The 19,991-nt window shown below is 42.9% G+C and overlaps 1 long non-coding RNA gene across 1 annotated transcript; it reads left to right on the forward strand.

The window, feature by feature from the left end:
• Positions 1 to 10,599: 10,599 nt before the first annotated feature.
• LOC147581470 (uncharacterized) lies at positions 10,600 to 19,296 on the forward strand. Its single transcript, XR_015249940.1, has 2 exons — positions 10,600 to 10,963; positions 19,256 to 19,296. It is a non-coding gene; the product is annotated as an uncharacterized LOC147581470 (long non-coding RNA).
• The last annotated feature ends 695 nt before the right edge of the window (positions 19,297 to 19,991 follow it).

Raw genomic sequence — 19,991 nt, forward strand, 5'->3', positions numbered from 1 at the left:
GTTAGAAAGAAGCTCAGGTAGCATTTGGGTTTCAGGTAGGTGGGGTGGGAGAAGACCGAAGGTCCTCTCTAGATTGGACGCTGCCAGTGCAATCTAGAAAACAAAATGGCAGCCTGTCTGTGATGGGTGTCCCCATAAATCTTACCCCTGGCGAGGGAAGAGTAGGATGAGGACAAGGTTGTAACCGGTAATCGAGTAGCAGCCACTCATTCCGGCCAAGAAGGGGTGACGGGAAAATCTGTTACCATTTGAGTGGCACAGTGACCATCTTTATGCTTAAGTGAAACTCTGGAGAGGGCTTGCATCATCTTGTTCGATTTTATTCTGTGAAGTTGTTTATGTCCAACAGGAGAATAACGTGGCCCAGCTGTGAGCGCCGGGCCGGCTCCGGTTATGAATGCCTGGTCTTTTCTCCTTTCGCAGCTGTGACACGGTTCCAGCCAGTCCCTGGGCGGACCCCCGAGGAAGCTCCCAACCTGGGTGACCCTGCAGAGTGGTCTGGTCTCCTGACGCTCCCACGGCTGTCGGCCACTGGAGGCAGGCCGCCCCCGGGAGGGCAGGGTGCCAGGGCGGAGTGGGCTTTCCAGCTCAGGCAATTCTGGAGGAGAGCCCATCTGCGGCCTGAGTGACAGCACCGCCCCGACAACAGAGTCCCTCGTTCGCAGGGCAAGCAGGTGGCACAGCACAGCAGCCACTCCACCTCCTGGCGTCACTCTTCCTGCGACAGTGAGCTCTGGGACGACCAGGACTGAGGCTCTCTTGGTCTTCCTTGCACCTGCAGAGAGAGCCTAACATGGCGCCTGGCCCATACTCAGTCCTCCGTGAATATGTGTCAGATAAATCAACGAGCTGCTCGTCACGAGGTCCTCATCTTCCACTTGACCAAATGTTCTGCTCCTGGTCTTTGAGTGTAACATTTTCTTTCCAATCGACAGCTTATTTCCTGTGGACTATCAGTCACCATCCAGAACGTCCGGAGCAACTGTTCTCAGCAGTGAATGGGTGGCATCAATTAGGTTCCTGGAGAAACTCTCTCAAAGGATCCCTGCTGGGCCCCCAAGGAGACCCTATCCACTCAGGATTGTGATTCACTCAAGTCCAGCGTGGTGCCCAGGTATGGGTATTTTGAAAAAACTCCCTAAGACTGAGTCTGTTTCCCTTGTAACCTGCCCTTCCCCAGCCCCCCAAAAAGAAGTCTTCAAGTTTCGTGGTAACTTCTAAAAATGGCCATTAGGAATCAGGGAATTTTTTTTCTACCTTTTTCCCCTCAGACATAGTTCTAAAAAGCCAAACATGAAGTTACATCACTGCCAAGCTGAAGAGCATTCACTCATTCTATTGAGATACTTTATATAACTAACATTTTCCAAAGACATAAAACATGATTGAAAAAATTCCTTCTTACAATTACAAGAATCCTATTTAAACTGAAAGCCTCATCCTTGGGTCTTCCAATGACTCTCTGGAGATACAAAGATTTCCACTACATACAAATAACACGCCAGCCCACGGCACATCCTCTCCACCAACACAGATCCCCTGGATACACTGCTTCTGGATTCAGTGTCACATTCACCATTATGAATGCCTCTTAGAGGAGAAAGCCATTCCCAAGCCTGCCCCTTGGCAACATAGGAAGCAGGTGAATTTGTCTTAAGCCATTTTTCTGTTTCCTGTCCATCAGTGTCTTACAGCCTTGTCTCTCATACTCAGGAAGAAAGCCAATACCTGTCTAGAAAACTTCTCCTTTCCAAAGGCATTTATATTGTAAAAGAATGTACAATGGGAGGATGCTGGTGATCGTGACCTTCTATGTAATCTCACAATAGCCTGCTTATGTGTCTTTCTGCCCCATCAGTCTGTAAGGAGCGTCTTACTGGTGGGGGAGTAGAAGGGAGTGGGAGCACTGTCTCTTAGTCCTCTTTGCAATTTCTGTGCTGAAGCCAACGCATGTTTATGAATGAATGAGTGAATGAACGAACAAGCGAATGCATGCCTAGGAGTAGTAGGGGGGATGTAAGCATTTGCATGACCTTGACAAAGTCTCATATGCACCATGGTCACCTGGCACTCAGTTGTTGTTTTGATTCAAACCTTAAATAGCTACATGAAGAGCCTATGAAATAGAGGTCCATTCTTTCAAGAAGCTTCTCAGCGAAATCTTAGAGCTTGGTATTGATACATTCTTTGGGGGGGGGCACAGTTATCAGTAATTTTTTAAACAACTGAAATTTGAAAAAGGATTTGGATAGAACGTATTTGTATCTTTAAAAAATAACTTGAGTAAAATTAGAATTAGGCTTATACCACAAATCTATCCTGAACCATCTCTAGTCCTGCCATTGAACTACAGACCCCTGTACCATCTTGCTGCTGTATTGTACGTGGCTGAGAGGCCCCATCACACATATGTGCACTCACACGTACATGCAGTAAATACAGGTGCAGTGTTAGACCAAATGCGCGAAGAACTGGGGAGCTATTCGTACGTGGGGAATAGATAAACACTTGGAATGTCTGGTCTGTTTGTTATGCCTCGTTGATATTAACATTTATTCTTATTTTTTTGATTAAAGGCTAATATACGTTTGTAATCCTGAAAATTACAGGAAAGCAGAAAAAGAAGCAAAGAAGAATCAAGCATTGGGGCACCTGGTGGATCAATGGGTTAAGCGTCCAACTCTTAACTTCAGCTCAGGTCATGATCTCAGGGTCACGGAATCAAGCCCCATGCTGAGCTCCATGCTCAGCGTGGAGCCTGCTTAAGATTCTCAATCTCTCAATCAATCTCTATCTCTCTCTCTCTCTCTCTCTCTCTCTCTCTCTCTCTCTCCCCTCCCCCACTTGCTTGTACGTACTCTGTTTCTCAAAAAAAAAGTTAAGCAGCATATCACCCAAAGATGATCACAAGTATTATTTTTATATACTGCATTTCCTTTTAACATTTTATATACATATTTTTTTTTAAAAAGCAAAATGGGAACTGGACAATCCGAACTCCTTTGTAACTTGCCTTTTTCCCACAGTCATCGTGAAGGTTTGTCACGACTCCCATTTCTTCTTCCACGTCGCTCCGAGTGTCTACGTGATGGTTCTTTCCTTGAATCATTTTCCTTCTGTTCCTCATTGTTGGACATTTCTTTAAACACTTTCCTGATGTTGAATTTTTAGGCTGCAGCGAATATCCGTGAAGAAATCTGAATGTTTCCTGGAATTAAAATACCTAGGTCAAAAGCTGTATGTATGCTTAAGGCTTTTGAAATATATCGTCGAATTTCCCTTCACTATTTGCCATGCCCATTTATACTCCCGCCTGCGGTTACCATAGAATGTATTCCCTAACACATTTTTTTTTTAATTTTTTTTTCAACGTTTCTTATTTATTTTTGGGACAGAGAGAGACAGAGCATGAACGGGGGAGGGGCAGAGAGAGAGAGGGAGACACAGAATCGGAAACAGGCTCCAGGCTCTGAGCCATCAGCCCAGAGCCTGACGCAGGGCTCGAACTCACGGACCGCGAGATCGTGACCTGGCTGAAGTCGGACGCTTAACCGACTGCGCCACCCAGGCGCCCCTCCCTAACACATGTAAAGGTCACTTTCATTTGGCACCTTTGCAACTGTATCCATTCCTCTACTACTCGCATTCAAGGGCTGGGTTCCAGGGGGTAATCTGGGAGATCATCCTGCCTATTGACGGAGTCTTTAGCAGCTAAGGGTATCACACGTCTCCTAATTAAGTTTTAATAAAACAGTATGATGAGAAAGGATGTTGTGACCTTTGCAACTCCAGAAGTATACCGTGCAAGGGGGATTAGTCATTTCTCATCATAAATATTTGGAGAGAAACTATTCTGCTTATATATCTCTTTCATCTGGACGGCCAGGAACAGTACATTCAAATTCATAATTGTTTCCACGTTCCTGTCCTCAAGCACCCAAGCACAATGCCAGCGAGATTCCGTCTCAGCCAGGTAGGGAAACATTTACAATGCAACCCAGATATTTTCATCCTATTTGTATGGGTGGAATGAAAGCGTTTCTAATTCCCACGAGGACGCAACCTCTCGCATAAGATGTTTTTCATTTTAGCCCAGAGTGAAAGCTGCATAGAAACCTCTTGACAGCATTCTCCCTGAGTAACATTAGATTCCCAAGATGCAACAGGTTTCCAGATTTATTATTCTCCCATAATGAAGAAACTCAAGGATCCTCAAACGTGGAGGGGCTTTTTATTTGACATCTTTCTTTCAAGGTAACAGCTTTGCTGCAGTTGGTTTTAGTATGCACCTGCTTATTAGTGGTAGCTTTTTGGGAAAATGCGGTTATCAAAAAAAGGATGATATAGAGTGGAGAGCAGCTGCTCCAAATCACAAACTATTCATAAATAGCTTTCTCCCCACTGGAGTGAGGCCCTCTATTCTCAAGTTGTAACAGTCAGCAGAAAATTAAAACCCCATAGGACGATAAATACTTTAAAAAATATTTCTCCCTGGTGTTTCAAAGGTTGTCTTGTAACGCAGTGCACTTTCACTGAACCAGAAATTGTCTGTAATAAAAGAATATTGGGGGGAAATGTTTAGATTCCCATTGAATTCTAGAACTCAGAGGAGTGTTCTGTTTTTCACTGTTAAAGGTTAAATAGCTGGGTATGTGTCATACGTTTCAGTAAAAGGAGACCTGTGGTCCTGTGCCCCCAATAAACAGTTACAGTTTTTAACTAAAACCTGGAAACCTTTTTCTTCCTAATTTAAAATAATCGTCACATGGGGCGCCTGGGTGGCTTAGTCGGTTAAGTGTCCGACTTTGGCTCAGGTCATGATCTCATGGTTCGTGAGTTCGAGCTCCGCGTCGGGCTCTGTGCTGACAGCTTGGAGCCTGGAGCCTGCTTCCGATTCTGTGTCTCCCTCTGTCTCTGCTCCTCTCCTGCTTGTGCTTTGTCTGTCTGTCTGTCTGTCTCTCTCTCTCTCTCAAGAATAAAACACTAATAAAATAAAATAAGCATCACATGAATTTCTTGGCGATAAGCAAATGACTGCTTTTTAAAAATTCTGTATTTCATTTTTTAACGTCATTGAAAAGAAAAGACTAGCTTCTTTTAGCTGCCTCTCAACTTAAAACCATCTTTTCTATCCATGCAGGGAGCAAATGTGATTGTTCCTAGTAATTATGCTGATGTCTTTCCTGGTTATTAATCATCTGTTTATACATTGACCGTTCTCTTGCAGCTTTCTTCCTTGTAAAAGGAAATTGAGGCATCACAGAAATAATTTCAGAATCTTCCCAAGACCTGTTGAGTGGAAGTGAACTCCAAACGAACCATGCTAGGAAAGTCATTGTCAGTTCCAGACTACGGTTTTCTACTTGAACCAAACGGTTTCCGCTAGAGGTTAACTGAATGTTTGTCTTTCCTGTAGGTGATTCTTTTAAAACTGTTAGCAATTATCAATATCTGCAGAAGACAATCTCAGTTATAAACAGCTCCACTAAGTGTAGAAAATGAGACTTTGTTCTTCGCCCAGCTGACTGATGTCTCAAAAGTCCTTGAAATTGTATCTATTCTTTCCAGTGTGTGTGCAAAACAAAGAATGCGAGCTTGTTTTCCACAGTCTGCATCTTCCCTGGAACAGATGGAGCTTGTGCTTATCTGGGTGGGAGAGTCTTAAGGACTCCCACCTTGACATTGCAATGAAAACTTTCCCTCAAATCTCTAAATTCTCTCATTTGGCACAATAAATATAGAAAAGCCTGCTGTTCCCTTTGGTAGGCTTCTAGAGTGCCCCCATGTTAGATTACTATCCAAAAATCATCTCTGGTGCAGCAGAAGGCAGATGATGAGTCCCAGATGTTTCTGCAGGACTGTCATTCCCAGACATAATAGATTACAGCAGGGAAACCAACAAGAAAGACCTATGTACTTTCTTGTTCTTTCTCTTTTGCTCTTTTTTCCTCCTTCCTTCCTTTCTCACTTTCCTCCCTCCCTCCCTTCTCCTTCTCTTTCTTCTTCTCTCCTTCTCTCCCCCCACCCCTCTCTCTCATGCACTCATACACACTCATCTTTTTCTTTCTTTTCTAAGGGATTCAGAAGGTTTGAGCGTTGACTAATGACCTCACTTTACAGAATAACTTGCCCCATATTGCAGTCACCATACCTGGCACTGAGGGCTCCAGATGTTGGTTAGTTGGAGATACTCTAGATGTGGCAAACTCGGACATTACGTAGAAGTGTGGAGTGGACCGTGGGATGAACAACATCTTGGGGCAATGGTCCTTTGGCCATTTTGTAGCTTTCCTCAAGGCCGAGACTCCTGCAATTCTATTTTGGTGATAAGAGTTGTGGTTGATTCCTTCCTATTTGCTTTATCCCTTGTTGCCTTAAAATCATAGCTAACAGAGCTCCTCACAAAATTCCAGAAAGTCATCAGCTGCCTTAGGGAAAGTAAACTTTTTTTTCTTTCCTGTTTTTTTTTTTTTCAAATGATTATTTATTTTTGAGAGAGAGTGCGAGCGTGCGCGTGTGCATGCAAGTGGGGGAGGGGCAGAGAGAGAGAGGGACCCAGAGGATTGGAAGAAGGCTCTGCGCTGACATCAGCCAGCCCAATGCAGAGCTCAAATTCAGGAACTGTGAGATCATGACCTGATGCTCAACCGACTGAGCCACCCAGGTGCCCTGGGAAAGTGAACTTAATAATAATTGAACCTCCCTAGCTTCTTAAAAAAATTAAAAATAGAACTACCCTATGACCCAGCAATTGCACTATTAGGTATTTATCCAAGGGACACAGGTATTCTGTTTCGAAGGGGCACATGCACCCCCATGTTTATAGCAGCACTATTGACAATAGCCAAAGTATGGAAAGAGCCCAAATGACCATCGATGGATGAATGGATATAAAGATATGGTATATATATTGGATTATATATCGGATTCCACAGGCCTCATGGGAGAACACGGACGGGATCAGAGATGAACTAGAGGACCTTCTTGTGGCTACAGAGTTTAGAAAATTCTTTTCTATCTGACTGCAAAGCTGTCTCTTTTATTGCTCTTAAGCTTCAGCCACCTGGGATGTGCTGGAATTGATCTTTCTCGAGGCATTTCCCAAACTAGAGAACAGAGGGGAAAGCAAATCCCATGCTAGAGTGCCTCCCGGTTGCTCCCGCTGGAGTAGACTTGCCTCACAATCTTATAAATCTATACACACAACTGCCTCTTTTGCGGTTTCCCATCTAACCGTGGGAGTCGATGGTGACTGGAGACTCATTCACACTCGTATTTGGAGAAGTCGTGCTCTGAGGGAGAAGTGGGGGACATATCAGGATTCTCCTCGTCCCTCCCTTTCAGCTGGCCCACCTGTGCTCACAACTTCATCATAGGCAGTTGGGCAGAAGGTAAATTGAGACTTTCCACTCCCTTTCTTGCTGATGAAAGTAAGCAGCATTTCGGAGCATGGAAAAATGGAGCCCTGTTCCTTGTTCCATTCCCCCCACCCACGCTCCCTTACCGCACCCGCATGCACAGAAAAGTATGAAGAGCCTGAGCTCAGTACTGGTAGATAGACAGCTTACGTAACTTGTCACTTGGGATTATTTTGATCACTCTATGGGGATAGAATAAAGTGGTTGGCATTCTCTCCTTGTCAAGAAGAGGAAATCTGTACTTGGAGGTCAGTTGTATTGTCCAAAGTCATATGGCTAATAAACAGCAAGGGTTGGGAATCAAATGTCAGCCAGTCTTACCCCAAAGCCTTGATCTCTCAGTGATGCCACGCTGTTTCACGCACTTTTAGATCAACAGAAATCTGCTCACTCTGAATTCTATTTATATGACTGAATCAGTTACAAAGATCACGATTCCACTGTCTTTGGTACACAGCATGCCAAAGCAGATTCACAAAGGGGCAAAATGGAACAAGGTCACAGACTAACCACAGTGTTTCTTACGGAAGACAGACTCCAGAGCAAAATGATACAAACCATGCTGAATGTCTACGAAGCCAAGCCCTAAGAAAGTTTTTTTTAAAAAAAAAAAAATTTTTTTTTAATGTTTACTTATCTTTGAGAGAGGGAGAGATAGAGTATGAGCGGGGGAGGGGCAGAGAGAGAAGGAGATATAGAACCCGAAGCAGGCTCCAGGCTCCAGGCTCAGAGCTATCAGCACACAGCCTGATGCAGGGCTCGAACCCATGAACTATGAGATCATGACCTGAGCCAAAGTCAGATGCTTAACCAACCAAGCCAGGCACCCCAAGAAAGCTTCTTTTTAAAATGATATTGGGGCGCCTGGGTGGTGCAGTCGGTTAAGCGTCCGACCTCAGCCAGGTCACGATCTCGCGGTCCGTGAGTTCGAGCCCCGCGTCAGGCTCTGGGCTGATGGCTCGGAGCCTGGAGCCTGTTTCCGATTCTGTGTCTCCCTCTCTCTCTGCCCCTCCCCTGTTCATGCTCTGCCTCTCTCTGTCCCAAAAATAAATAAAAAACGTTGAAAAAAAAGAAAAAAGAAAAAAAAAGGAAAAAAAGAAAAAGAAAAAGAAAAAAGAAAAAAAAAGAAAAAAAGAAAAAAAAGAAAAAAAAAATTAAAAAAGAAAAATGATATTTACTGGGGCGCCTGGGTGGCGCAGTCGGTTAAGCGTCCGACTTCAGCCAGGTCACGATCTCGCGGTCCGTGAGTTCGAGCCCCGCGTCAGGCTCTGGGCTGATGGCTCAGAGCCTGGAGCCTGTTTCCGATTCTGTGTCTCCCTCTCTCTCTGCCCCTCCCCCGTTCATGCTCTGTCTCTCTGTCCCAAAAATAAATAAACGTTGAAAAAAAAATTAAAAAAAAATAAAAAAAATAAAATGATATTTACTTTTTTGCCCGTTTATAAAAATAATACATACTCACTGAAAAACATCTAGGAAAATATAGGAAGAAAATAAAAACCACCCATAAAGTTAACATTATGATATAGTTTTAATTTTACCACTGCATATAATCATATTTAGTGAAATCAGCCTAAAACTATACACAGTTGTGGGTTTGTTTGGTTTGTTTTTAACCTTGGGATTATCTCTGACCATATGGCCACCGTCAGCCACTCCGTGGATCGATGTGGGGCCTTACTCCAGGCCAGTTCCTCCTACAGGCCAAGTGCTGCCCGCTGGGATGGTTTCCTTTCCCCAGTGTTCAGGGCTACCCCTAAAGAGGACCATAATCACTGCGATAGTCCATCGTGGGGATATGGTTCAGGGCCATCTAAATCCGGCCTGAATTTAGTCAGGCGGTCATTGGGAATCTGCCATGAAGCATTGGGTACAGGTGAGGTTGCCAAGGTACACATGCTGGGCACAAGTGACTTGGCCGGTGGGCCTTATTTGTGCCTTCAGAAACTGTTCGGTAGGGGCCCGTGTAGACCAATAAATCATCTTTCTGTAATAATTGCGCACTTATTGGAATTTCCAATTTTATGGCCCAGTGGGTCAGATAACACCCAGTTCACGAATGGCACGTAGCCAGTATCCGGTCACCTGGTGTCCCATGGTCAGTTGTCTCCTCCAGAGCCCAGTGACAAGCCAGGGGTTGCTACTCTCAAAAAGAGAAGAATTATTTGTTGGAGGCCTGGCTTTGCTCATAAATCTTAAAAGTGCTCCCCTTCTGATGCTCCCATGGAAACCTGCAATATGGCCCAACAACCTCTTGCTGTGCCTGTGTCTCTGGAACCAGAAGGTTCTAGCAACAGTACCCACTTCTCTGTACCCTGACTGGCATAAGGGCTTTTCCTGGCTCTGATCCCACTCAAGGCTACCAACTGCTCATGTCACCAGACCTGTGTGATTTGCTGTCACACGTACAGTTCAGTGTTTCTGTTGCTCAACTTACTTTCCACCAATCACCGAAGCCAACATTATGCATTTTCCTGATTGCCCCAAATATAAAATGAGCAAATTAGCCCATATTTCCCCTCCTACCATCTTCTCCCTCACCAATTCTCCAGACTCTGTTAATAAAAATCCAGCTTGTGGCTTCTGACATTGTTCTACACCGTGTATAGTCTTAACTCTGAAATACCTAAATTCATTTACATTTACTTAATTATACTGATTTTCTGAATACTGAATATTGTTGAGTATCATTCATTGGTTTTAATGACCAACGGCCAGTTCTTTTTATTCAGATCTCACTGGTGCTAGAACTGGAATTATAATGATCTTTGAGCCTATTGTAATGCATCATCAGATAAGTTTTTAAGAAGGACACATAGATGACATGTTTTCTGAGTTCCTGAGTGTACAAGACAGTTTTTCTGATGCCTTCACAAAAGAAAAATAACTTCTTGACAAAGGATAAAAATCTTATGTCACAAATACAGTATAATTTATACAATTATATTTATTTAATTTATATAATTCTTTTATATAATTTATATAAATTCTTATTTATATAATTTATATAATGTATTTATAATTCTTACTTCATTTCTTCTGATACTTAATGTAACCCCCCAAAATCTCAATCCAGTTTGAGCTTTGATCTCTTTTGAAGGATTGTCTCTCTTTTACCCAAATAGCTTTAGAATTGTTTTGTTGGACCGCTCTTACAAATACTTTTTTTTTTTTTTTTTTTTTTTTTTTTTTAGTATTTCAGACTCAGAAAAAAGCTGCAAGAATAAGATTAGTAAAAAGAACACCCAAATACCTTTAAGGCAGATTCACCCCTCACTGGCGTTTGGTCCCACCTCTCTTTGTTCTCAATCTCTTTCCGCATAACGCGCACACGCAGGCGCGCAGAGGCACGCAGCACGCACGCACAGACGCACACAGACGCGCACAGACGCACACGTGCAAGCATGTGCGCAGACACGCATAGGCACGCGCACGCACCTTTTCCCCGAAGCGCTCGTGGGTAAGTTATGTGCCTTTTACCCCGAACTACTTCATCGAATCGCCTAAGACGAGGGAGACTCTATTTTCAACTTCAGTAATTTAACACTGTAAGCATTTTTTAATCTATCATAAGCGTCCGTAGTCCAGTTTCGTCAGGTGATCTAATAATGCCCTTTTTAGCATGTGTTTTCCCTTTGCTGTACTTTCCTGTTGATTTTTTTCTTTTTTTCCGGGAAGAGTGTAGGGGGGAGACTTGGAACTGACCGATTGCCATTTTTCTGAAACATACATCTCTTCATAGACGTCAGTATCTTTTTTTTAATTAAACAGTGTTTAATTTTTTCATGTTTATTTCTGAGAGAGAGACAGACAGAGTGTGAGCGGGGGAGGGGCAGAGAGAGAGAGGGAGGGAGGGAGGGAGGGAGGGAGGGAGGGAGACACAGAATCCGAAGCAGGCTCCGGGCTCCGAGCTGTCAGCACAGAGCCGGAGGTGGGGCTCGAATTCACTAACCGCTAGATCATGACCGGAGCCTAAGTCAGGCGCTTAACAGACTGAGCCACCCAGGGGTCTCTTTAAAAACGTTTTTTAAAATGTTTATTTATTTATTTTGAGAGAGAGATCGAGCGAGCAGGATAGGGGCAGAGGGGAGAGGAGGAAGCGAATCCCAAGCAGTCTCTGCGATGTCCGTGCAGATCATGGCCTGAGCCCAAACCAAGAGTCAGATGCCCAACGGGCTGAGCCCCCCAGGCTCCCTGGTGTCAGTATCTTCTTATTAATTTTACTTGAAATATAGTGACCTTTTTCAAATTCTATGCCCAGCTTAATTTTTACTCCAGAAATTTTTATTTAATTATATCTTTGATAACTGATTATTGATTCAGCCTTTTGAAAAATACTCTCTCAAAATAAATCAAAACTTATAAAAAAGAATATTCTTTCTAATATACAAATGCTGGGATCTTTGTTTTTTGTCCTGACTACCCATCATCTTTTATATATACTACTTCTTTTTTCTTTTTCTCTGCAGTCTGAGAGAATGCCTTACCTTTGTCCTCCGTATCAATGCTTTGGTTCTCCACAATACCATTTTGTGTTAATTAGTGTAATGCTACCCAGATCTCAGCAGTTTAGCATAATAGATGTTTATTTTTTTTAAGTCAACTTATTTAAGCAAAAAACAAAAAAAGTGATGTTTACGTTTCACTCAACTAAAGTAAAAAAAAAAAAATACCTCTTTCTGAATAGAGGGAAAGTTTTTCACAAGTAGTGCTTTAGGGAGTTCAGCCTCCATTCATCTCAGAGGCGCGGGACCGCTAGGATCTCAAGAGTTCTTTGCTAGATCCTCAGCATCTGATTGGCAAATAGAGAAAGAGAGAGTATGGAGGAAGTCTCTATAGGCCTGACCCGGAAGTAGTTAATATCTCTTCAGTCCATGTTTTCCCGGCCGGAACTCAGTCACAAGGCCATGTTTACCAGCGGGGGGGGGGGGGGGGGGGGGGGGGGGGGGACAGGAAATGTCCCTGTGTGCCAAAGAGGAAATGGAAACAGGTTAAGAGAAGATAGGCGGTGTTAGGAAAACATTTCTCTTTACTGACTCCAATTCAGATTTTAACTCTACAATTGTAATTATAATTTTGAAGTTATGGCTTGTATCTATTCCTTTCCACTTTATTTTCAGCTTGTTCTTGCAGCTTATCTTGTCGTCAGGTCTTTCTTTTGTTGTTCTAATTCATCCTGTTTACTCTTCTAATTCTATTGGAAGGGCCCGCTGTTTTTCTGGTTCCTGTAATAAATTCTTTTTCTCCAGTATCATTAAAAATCACATTCTGTCCCTAGTGTTCCACATTTATTTTCCATAGAAACTATGTTGGTTATTTTCTGTTTATTCATCCACAAACAGAGAGTAAGCTATGTAATTTTGAGTTTTGGATGAGTGGGTTTCTCTCTGTTCTACTTAATGTTCTTTCAGTGACTGTTGCTGGAGGGGGTTTTGATGTATACAACTCCCAACTCAATTTCTGTTGTCTGTTATTTAATCTTTTGCTCTAACTTTGCTTCACTCATCTGTGGTCAGCTGTGTGCCTACCCTTGCCACTTGTCTCTTGTAGAATTTCTCAGGAGGATTGATCAACAGGCTCAGGCTACAGGCCAGGCTGGAGTGTACCTGTGCAAGTGTTTTCATTGTTATGAATATGTAATTATTGTTCATACAAAGTCACAGAGTCACTTGAGCAACACTATAAGCCAACTGACCTAACAGACATACACAGAACACTCCACCCAGCCACAGCAACATATACTTTCTTATGGAAAGATTCAAAACAATCTCTATCAAAATCACAATGTACCCCCCCCTCCTTTTTCAGAAATGGAAAAGCTGATCCTAAAATTTATATAACATGACAATGGGTCCTGAATAGAAAAAACAGTATTGAAAAAGAACAAAGGGAACTCAAGCAGTCTGATTTCAAAATTTACTGCAGAGCTACAGTAATCAGAAAAGTTTGGTGTTGGCATAAGAATAGACATCAATAGAACAGAATTGAGATCCTGGAAATAAGTCCATACATCTATAGTCAGTTGATTTTTGACAAGGCACCATCACTATTTAATGAAGGAAGGAATAGTCTTTTCAACAAATGTATATCCATATGCAAAAGAATGAAATTGGACCCTTACCTAACACCTTGTACAAAAATTAACTCAAAATGGATCAAAGACCCAAATGTAAGAACTAAAACTATAGAATTCTTAGAAGAAATCAGGGGAAATATTCAGCACACTGGATTTGGCAATGCTTTCTTAGATACGACAGCAAAATAACAAGTAACAAAAGAAAAAATAGGTAAATTGGACTTTATCAACATTAAAAACAATTGTGCACTAAAGAACTGTATTAATAGAATAAGATAGCCCACAGAATTGGAGAAAATATTTGCAAATCATATATATGATAAAAATTAATGTGCATAATATATAAAGAACTCTTAACAACAAAAATCCAAACAACCCAGTTCAAAGATGGATAGGCAACTAGAATAGACGTTTTTCCAAAGAAGATGTACAAATGGCGAATAAGTACATGAAAAAGACACTCAACATCACTTGTCATTAGGGAAATGAAAATCAAAACCACAATGAGAAGTTGCTTGAAATTCATTAGGGTGACTATTATTTTAAAAATGGAAAATAGCAAGTGTTGACAAAGATGTGAAGAAATCGGAACCCTTGTCCTTCATAAGTGGGAATGGAAAATTGTGTAACCACTTTGAAAAATGTCCTGGCAGATACTCAAAAAAGTTAAACATAGAATTACCATTATGATCTAGCAATTGCATTCCTGGGTATATACCCCCACAGAATTGAAAGCAGGGACTGGAACAGAAACTTGTACATAGTAGGAGTCTTCACAGTACCCAAATAGTGGAAACAACCCAAATGGCCCTCAGGTTTAAACAGATACAGTGTTTCCATACAATGGAATACTATTGAGCCAGAAAAAGAAATGAAGTACCAACACATCAACACAAAGTGGATGAACTTTGAAAGAATGAAATGAAATACTACGGCCTTTTGTAGCAACATGGAGGATGGAACTGGAGAGTGTGATGCCAAGTGAAATAAGTCCTACAGACAAAGACAGATACCGTATGTTTTCACTCTTATGTGGATCCTGACAAACTTAACAGAAGACCGTGGGGGAGGGAAAGGGAAGAAAAAAAGTTACAGAGAGGGAAGGAGGCAAACCATAAGAGACTCTTAAAAACTGAGAATAAACTCAGGGTTGATGGTGGGGGGGGGGGTGGGAGGGAGGGGAAAGTGGGTGATGGGCACTGAGGAGGGCACCTGTTGGGATGAGCACTGGGTGTTGTATGGAAACTGATTTGACAATAAATTTCATATTAAAAAAATAAAAGTAAAAAAAAGCATTATGCTAAGTGAAAGAAGTCATACATAAAAGACCATATATTGTATGATTCAATTTATGTGAAATACCAAGAATAGGCAAATCCATAGAGACAGAAAGCAGAAAAGTGGTTGCCAGGGACTGGGAGGAAGGGAGCTGGGGGTGATTAATTAATGAGAATGGGGTTTTCTGTTAGGGTGCTGAAAAAATTCTGAACCTACAATTGACCCTTGAACAATGCAGGGGTTAGGGATTCTGATCCCCTGCACAGTTGGAAATTAGTGTATAACTTTTGACTCTCCCAAAACTTAACTACTAATAGTCTCCGTTGACCAGAAGCCTTATGGATAACATTAACAGTAGATTAACACATGTTTTACATGTTCTATGTATTTCTACTGTATCCTTATAATAAAGTCAACTAGAGAAAAGAAAATGTTACTAAGAAAATCATGAGAGAAAATACATTTACAGTACTTTACTGTATTTGTTGAAAAGAATCCACACGTAAGTGAACCCACACAATTTAAACCTGGGTTGTTCAAGGATCAGCTGTAGGTTCAGGTGATGGCTTGTACACTTTGTGAATATACCAAATTCTAGTGTTTTATGGTTAAAATGATGAATTTTATGATATGTGCATTTTACTACAATTTTTATAGTCACAAAGTCACATGTGAGATTTCTTTTTGTATATGAACTTTTGTTTATCCTTGAGTTTCTCGTTATTATTTTGCATTGCATGCCTTTATTATGTTCTCAAGGTTTTCAAATGCTCTCAAATGTTAAGTGTTCTGTTGTGCCCCATATTCTCCAAAAAAACCTTTTCCTTCACAGCTCTGATATTCCTGGTCCCAGCTAGGTTAATTTCTCTGCTACATGGACATTTCCTTAACCTACCTCCCTCTGCACCTTGACTCAACCTCTGTTTCCCCTTGCCTTTTCTTTTTCAGTTCTCTGTTTAACTTTAGCATACCTCCAAGTAACGCCAGATTGTTGTGTCTGAAAGTGTCTATGATTCAACCTGAAAACTGATTATTTGCCTAAATCCAGATTAAATATACTTAACCCTCGCCTGCAATGTTGCTTCTGATGTTTCATATTTTGTACATTACTTGATTTTTCTCTCAAGAGTTGTTAGATTCTTTTTGTTATTCTCATAGCATTCTGAAATTTCATTATGTGCCAGACGCAACTCTTTTTTCATTTCTTCGTTTGTTAATTTATTAAAGTACGCTTTTTAAACATGGAGACTTTTATTTTTCAACTCATAAATTTTCCTGTATTATATCTTTGCTGATTTTCACCCCTCCATTTTTTGTAGTCTTTCCTCCCCAAACCCCTATTTGTTAGACACAGGATATCATGTATTATTTCTCTTAGTTTCTTATTATTTTTCTCATACCATCTCTTTGTCAATCAGTTTTATTTTTTAGGAGATTTTCTTAATCCTTCTTCCAATTACCCTATTGATTTATTTCCTCTTGGGTCTTGTATTTTTAATTTGTAAGAATTTTTATCTGTTTCATACCCATCGCTTTATCAAAACATCCTGCTTTCATTTTATAGATGTGATATAATTCTTCAATTTCTTGGAGAATGCCAGAGTTTTTGTGTTTATTTAGTTCTTTCCTACTCCCCACATTATCCCTTCCTTTGGGGATCGTATTTTCTGTCTGCTTATCATAAACTCTCTTTTTCAAACTTTTTTATTGCTCCCAGGTTGACCATTAATATTTAAGAGTAAGATTCTAAATGTAGCTTGGGAGCTTTGTATATTTGGGTAAGGTTTTGTTTTAGGGCCATCAGGCAAGGAGGCAGCTGTCGTCCTGGGAGTCCACCAAAGCCAGAACGTGGAGGTGGCCACTTGCTTTTCTAAAAAAGGAACCTCATCTGTCAGCTTTGGAATGCTTCGGCAATAGCGTTCTGTGTGAGAGGCTAGGGACGGTGATTGCTTAATTTACTTATCTTTAAAGAATCCGCTTGTTTTCAGCTTCAAGTTTCACTCCTGCTTTTGCCGCACTGGAGTCTCCAAGCCCTAAGCTTCTGAGGAGTTCTGCGGGGCAAGCAGCCTCTCTGTTTGAGGCACCTGCCCCTGAGGGAGCACCAGCTCCACTGCGCCTGCCCCTGAGGGAGCACTGAGATCCACTCCCCCTCCCCCTAAGGGAGCACCAGCTCCACTGCGCCCCCCCCAAGGGAGCACCAGCTACACCATGCCTCCCCCCCCAGGGAGCACCAGCTCCACTGCGCCTCCCCATGAGGGAGCACCAGCTCCACTGAGCCTGCCTCTGAGGGAGCACCAGCTCCACTGCGCCTCCCCATGAGGGAGCACCAGCTCCACTGAGCCTGCCTCTGAGGGAGCACCAGCTCCACTGCGCCTCCCCATGAGGGAGCACCAGCTCCACTGAGCCTGCCTCTGAGGGAGCACCAGCTCCACTGCGCCTCCCCATGAGGGAGCACCAGCTCCACTGAGCCTGCCTCTGAGGGAGCACCAGCTCCACTGCGCCCCCCCCCCCCAAGGGAGCACCAGCTACACCGTGCCTCCCCCCCCAGGGAGCACCAGCTCCACTGAGCCTGCCCCTGAGGGAGCACCAGCTCCACTGAGCCTCCCTCCACCTCACCTGCTCCCTTTACCACTTTTCCACAGGCTTCCACCTCACAGAATTGTGTTGAAATCACTTATCTGCAGATAGCCCCTCGCTACTCTCTTTGACATCATAGGTTAATATGTTTTTAATCTTTTATCCTTACATTATAGGGTCTCTCAAGAGAGATTTTTTTTTTTCTTTTTGCTATGGACTTAACCTCTCAATTTCTTAATTTTTCTCAACTGCAAAATAATCATCTTTAATTTTTTTTTTTCAACGTTTATTTATTTTTGGGACAGAGAGAGACAGAGCACGAACGGGGGAGGGGCAGAGAGAGAGGGAGACACAGAATCGGAAACAGGCTCCAGGCTCTGAGCCATCAGCCCAGAGCCCGACGCGGGGCTCGAACTCACGGACCGCGAGATCGTGACCTGGCTGAAGTCGGACGCTTAACCGACTGCGCCACCCAGGCGCCCCAAAATAATCATCTTTAAAGTCACTTATAATTTTAAAATTCTGTTATAAATCTCTCCCCTACTTGTGAGTTGACCTCATATCCCAAAAGCCCGTGCTTCACCAGTTTTCCTTAAGTCTCCTCAGACTTCACGTTGAATGAATAATTTCACTTTTTTCCCCTGCCAAAGGGACTGATTTACTTTTACCTGCTACACGATCTCCCCGGAGTTGCTTTGTGGGAACACTAGCCATTATTTAACAGGTCGTTCTCTCTCACCTGAATCAGCCTGCGTGGAGTTACTCACGTGAAAAGTAGCTAGAAAGGAACTCAGCGTCCACACTCAGGAGTGTTTGCCCTTGCGGTTTGCAGTTTAAGGCTTAGGTTCAAAATGTGTCCGATTTTCTCTGTCAATGGCATCTTAATATTTGTAGCACGTCTCTCTTAATTTTCAGTTCAAGGCGACTTTTGTTACGCTGGGTCTCTGCTGGTCTGGACAAAGACTGCCTGTCGTTTTGAAGTTTCCTTTGGCGTTTTTCCAAAGCGAATTTTTACCATGCCATGGAGGCTAGGTTTAAGTCAGATCATTTCACATTTGCTGAAAACCTGTTCAGTTAGTTTGTGTGATACACACAGACAGAACTTTTATTTCTGTTTTTGCTTTATTTCTTGGTTAAGTTGGTCAATACAATTTAAAACCGAGTTAAGGTAATACAGTGTATATTTCACAAACCAGTTTCTGTGTGATTCAGTAATATTGAGAAGAAAAGTAGCTAAGACTTAGATATTTCTTATTATATGCCTGGCACTGTTCTAGGGACTTGGCATTAATTAATTCCTTTAATCCTCACGTGGCCACATGGGAGAGCTACTGTCACATCGGGCACATGAGGAAAACGAAGCCAGGGTACAAATCCAGGCTGTCCGGCTCCAGAAGGGGATTTTTGTGGAAAGTTGTTTTCTTTTAGAAATTGTCCAGAAAATAACCAGGTCCTAAGGGAAAGACGTGAACCCTGGGGTTATTAAGATGGAGAAAAACGATTGGTTGTCTCAGAGATCAGAAAATGATACACTGGCTTGTTAGGATTCGTAAAAGTTTTATTTAAAAAAAAACACATAGGGGCGCCTGGGTGGCGCAGTCGGTTGAGCGTCCGACTTCAGCCAGGTCACGATCTCGCGGTCCGTGAGTTCGAGCCCCGCGTCAGGCTCTGGGCTGATGGCTCGGAGCCTGGAGCCTGTTTCCGATTCTGTGTCTCCCTCTCTCTCTGACCCTCCCCTGTTCATGCTCTGTCTCTCTCTATCCCAAAAATAAATAAACGTTGAAAAAAAAAATTAAAAAAAAAACAAACACATAAAACCTCCATATCCTACATTAAACACCACTTTCTGATGTATTGTTGAAAAGAATTTGGTGCTTTTCATTCACTGATCTACTCATTCATTCAACAGATACTTCTCAAGCGCCGACCGCGTGGCAGACCGGAGTCCAGGTAAGCGGGATACACTGGTTAGGAGAACATGGGGCCTCCGTTGAGCGGGCAGCGGGCGGGGGGGGGGGGGGGGGCGTGGAGCAGCACCGCTGATGGGCAAAATAAGCAGATGGCATGGTAGAGGTGGGAAGAGGAAGGAAGAGCAGATTGGGGTAGGGAGATCTGGAACGTGCAAGGAGGGGATGCAGACCGTCTCCGTGTGCTGGTGGAGATGAGCCTTTTAGTGAAGGTTAGAGCTGAGCCGAGACTGGAAGGGGGTCAGGGAGTCCAGCGTGTTCCATCTAGGGGCTGGGAATTGTCAAGGCAAGAGCACCCCAAAACAGAAGAACTGCGAGGAGGTCCACGTGACAGGGCCAGGGGGCGAGGGGGCGCTCGGGCTACAGATGCGCTTGAAAGGGAGCAGGAAGCCAGAACATTACAGGCTGGGTAGCTCGGTTTGGGGCCTCGGCTTCTACCGAGGGAGTGGAAAGCATTCTGGGCTTTCACATGGCCTGACTTATATTTACACGGACTCCTCTGGCTGCTGTGTTGAGAATAGACCATAGAGGGTCAAGGGTACGAGTAGAGAGACTGCTGGGAGACCGAAGCAGTCATCACTTCCGTGAACGTTTACCTGCAAGTAATTTATCTAATTTATGGTTGAGAATAATTTTTTTTTAATTTTTTTTTTTTCAATGTGTATTTATTTTTGGGAC

This window comes from Puma concolor, chromosome B1 (genome assembly GCF_028749965.1).
Source record: "Puma concolor isolate L17-30 chromosome B1, mPumCon1.1.hap2, whole genome shotgun sequence".
NCBI classification, from domain to species: Eukaryota; Metazoa; Chordata; class Mammalia; order Carnivora; family Felidae; genus Puma; species Puma concolor.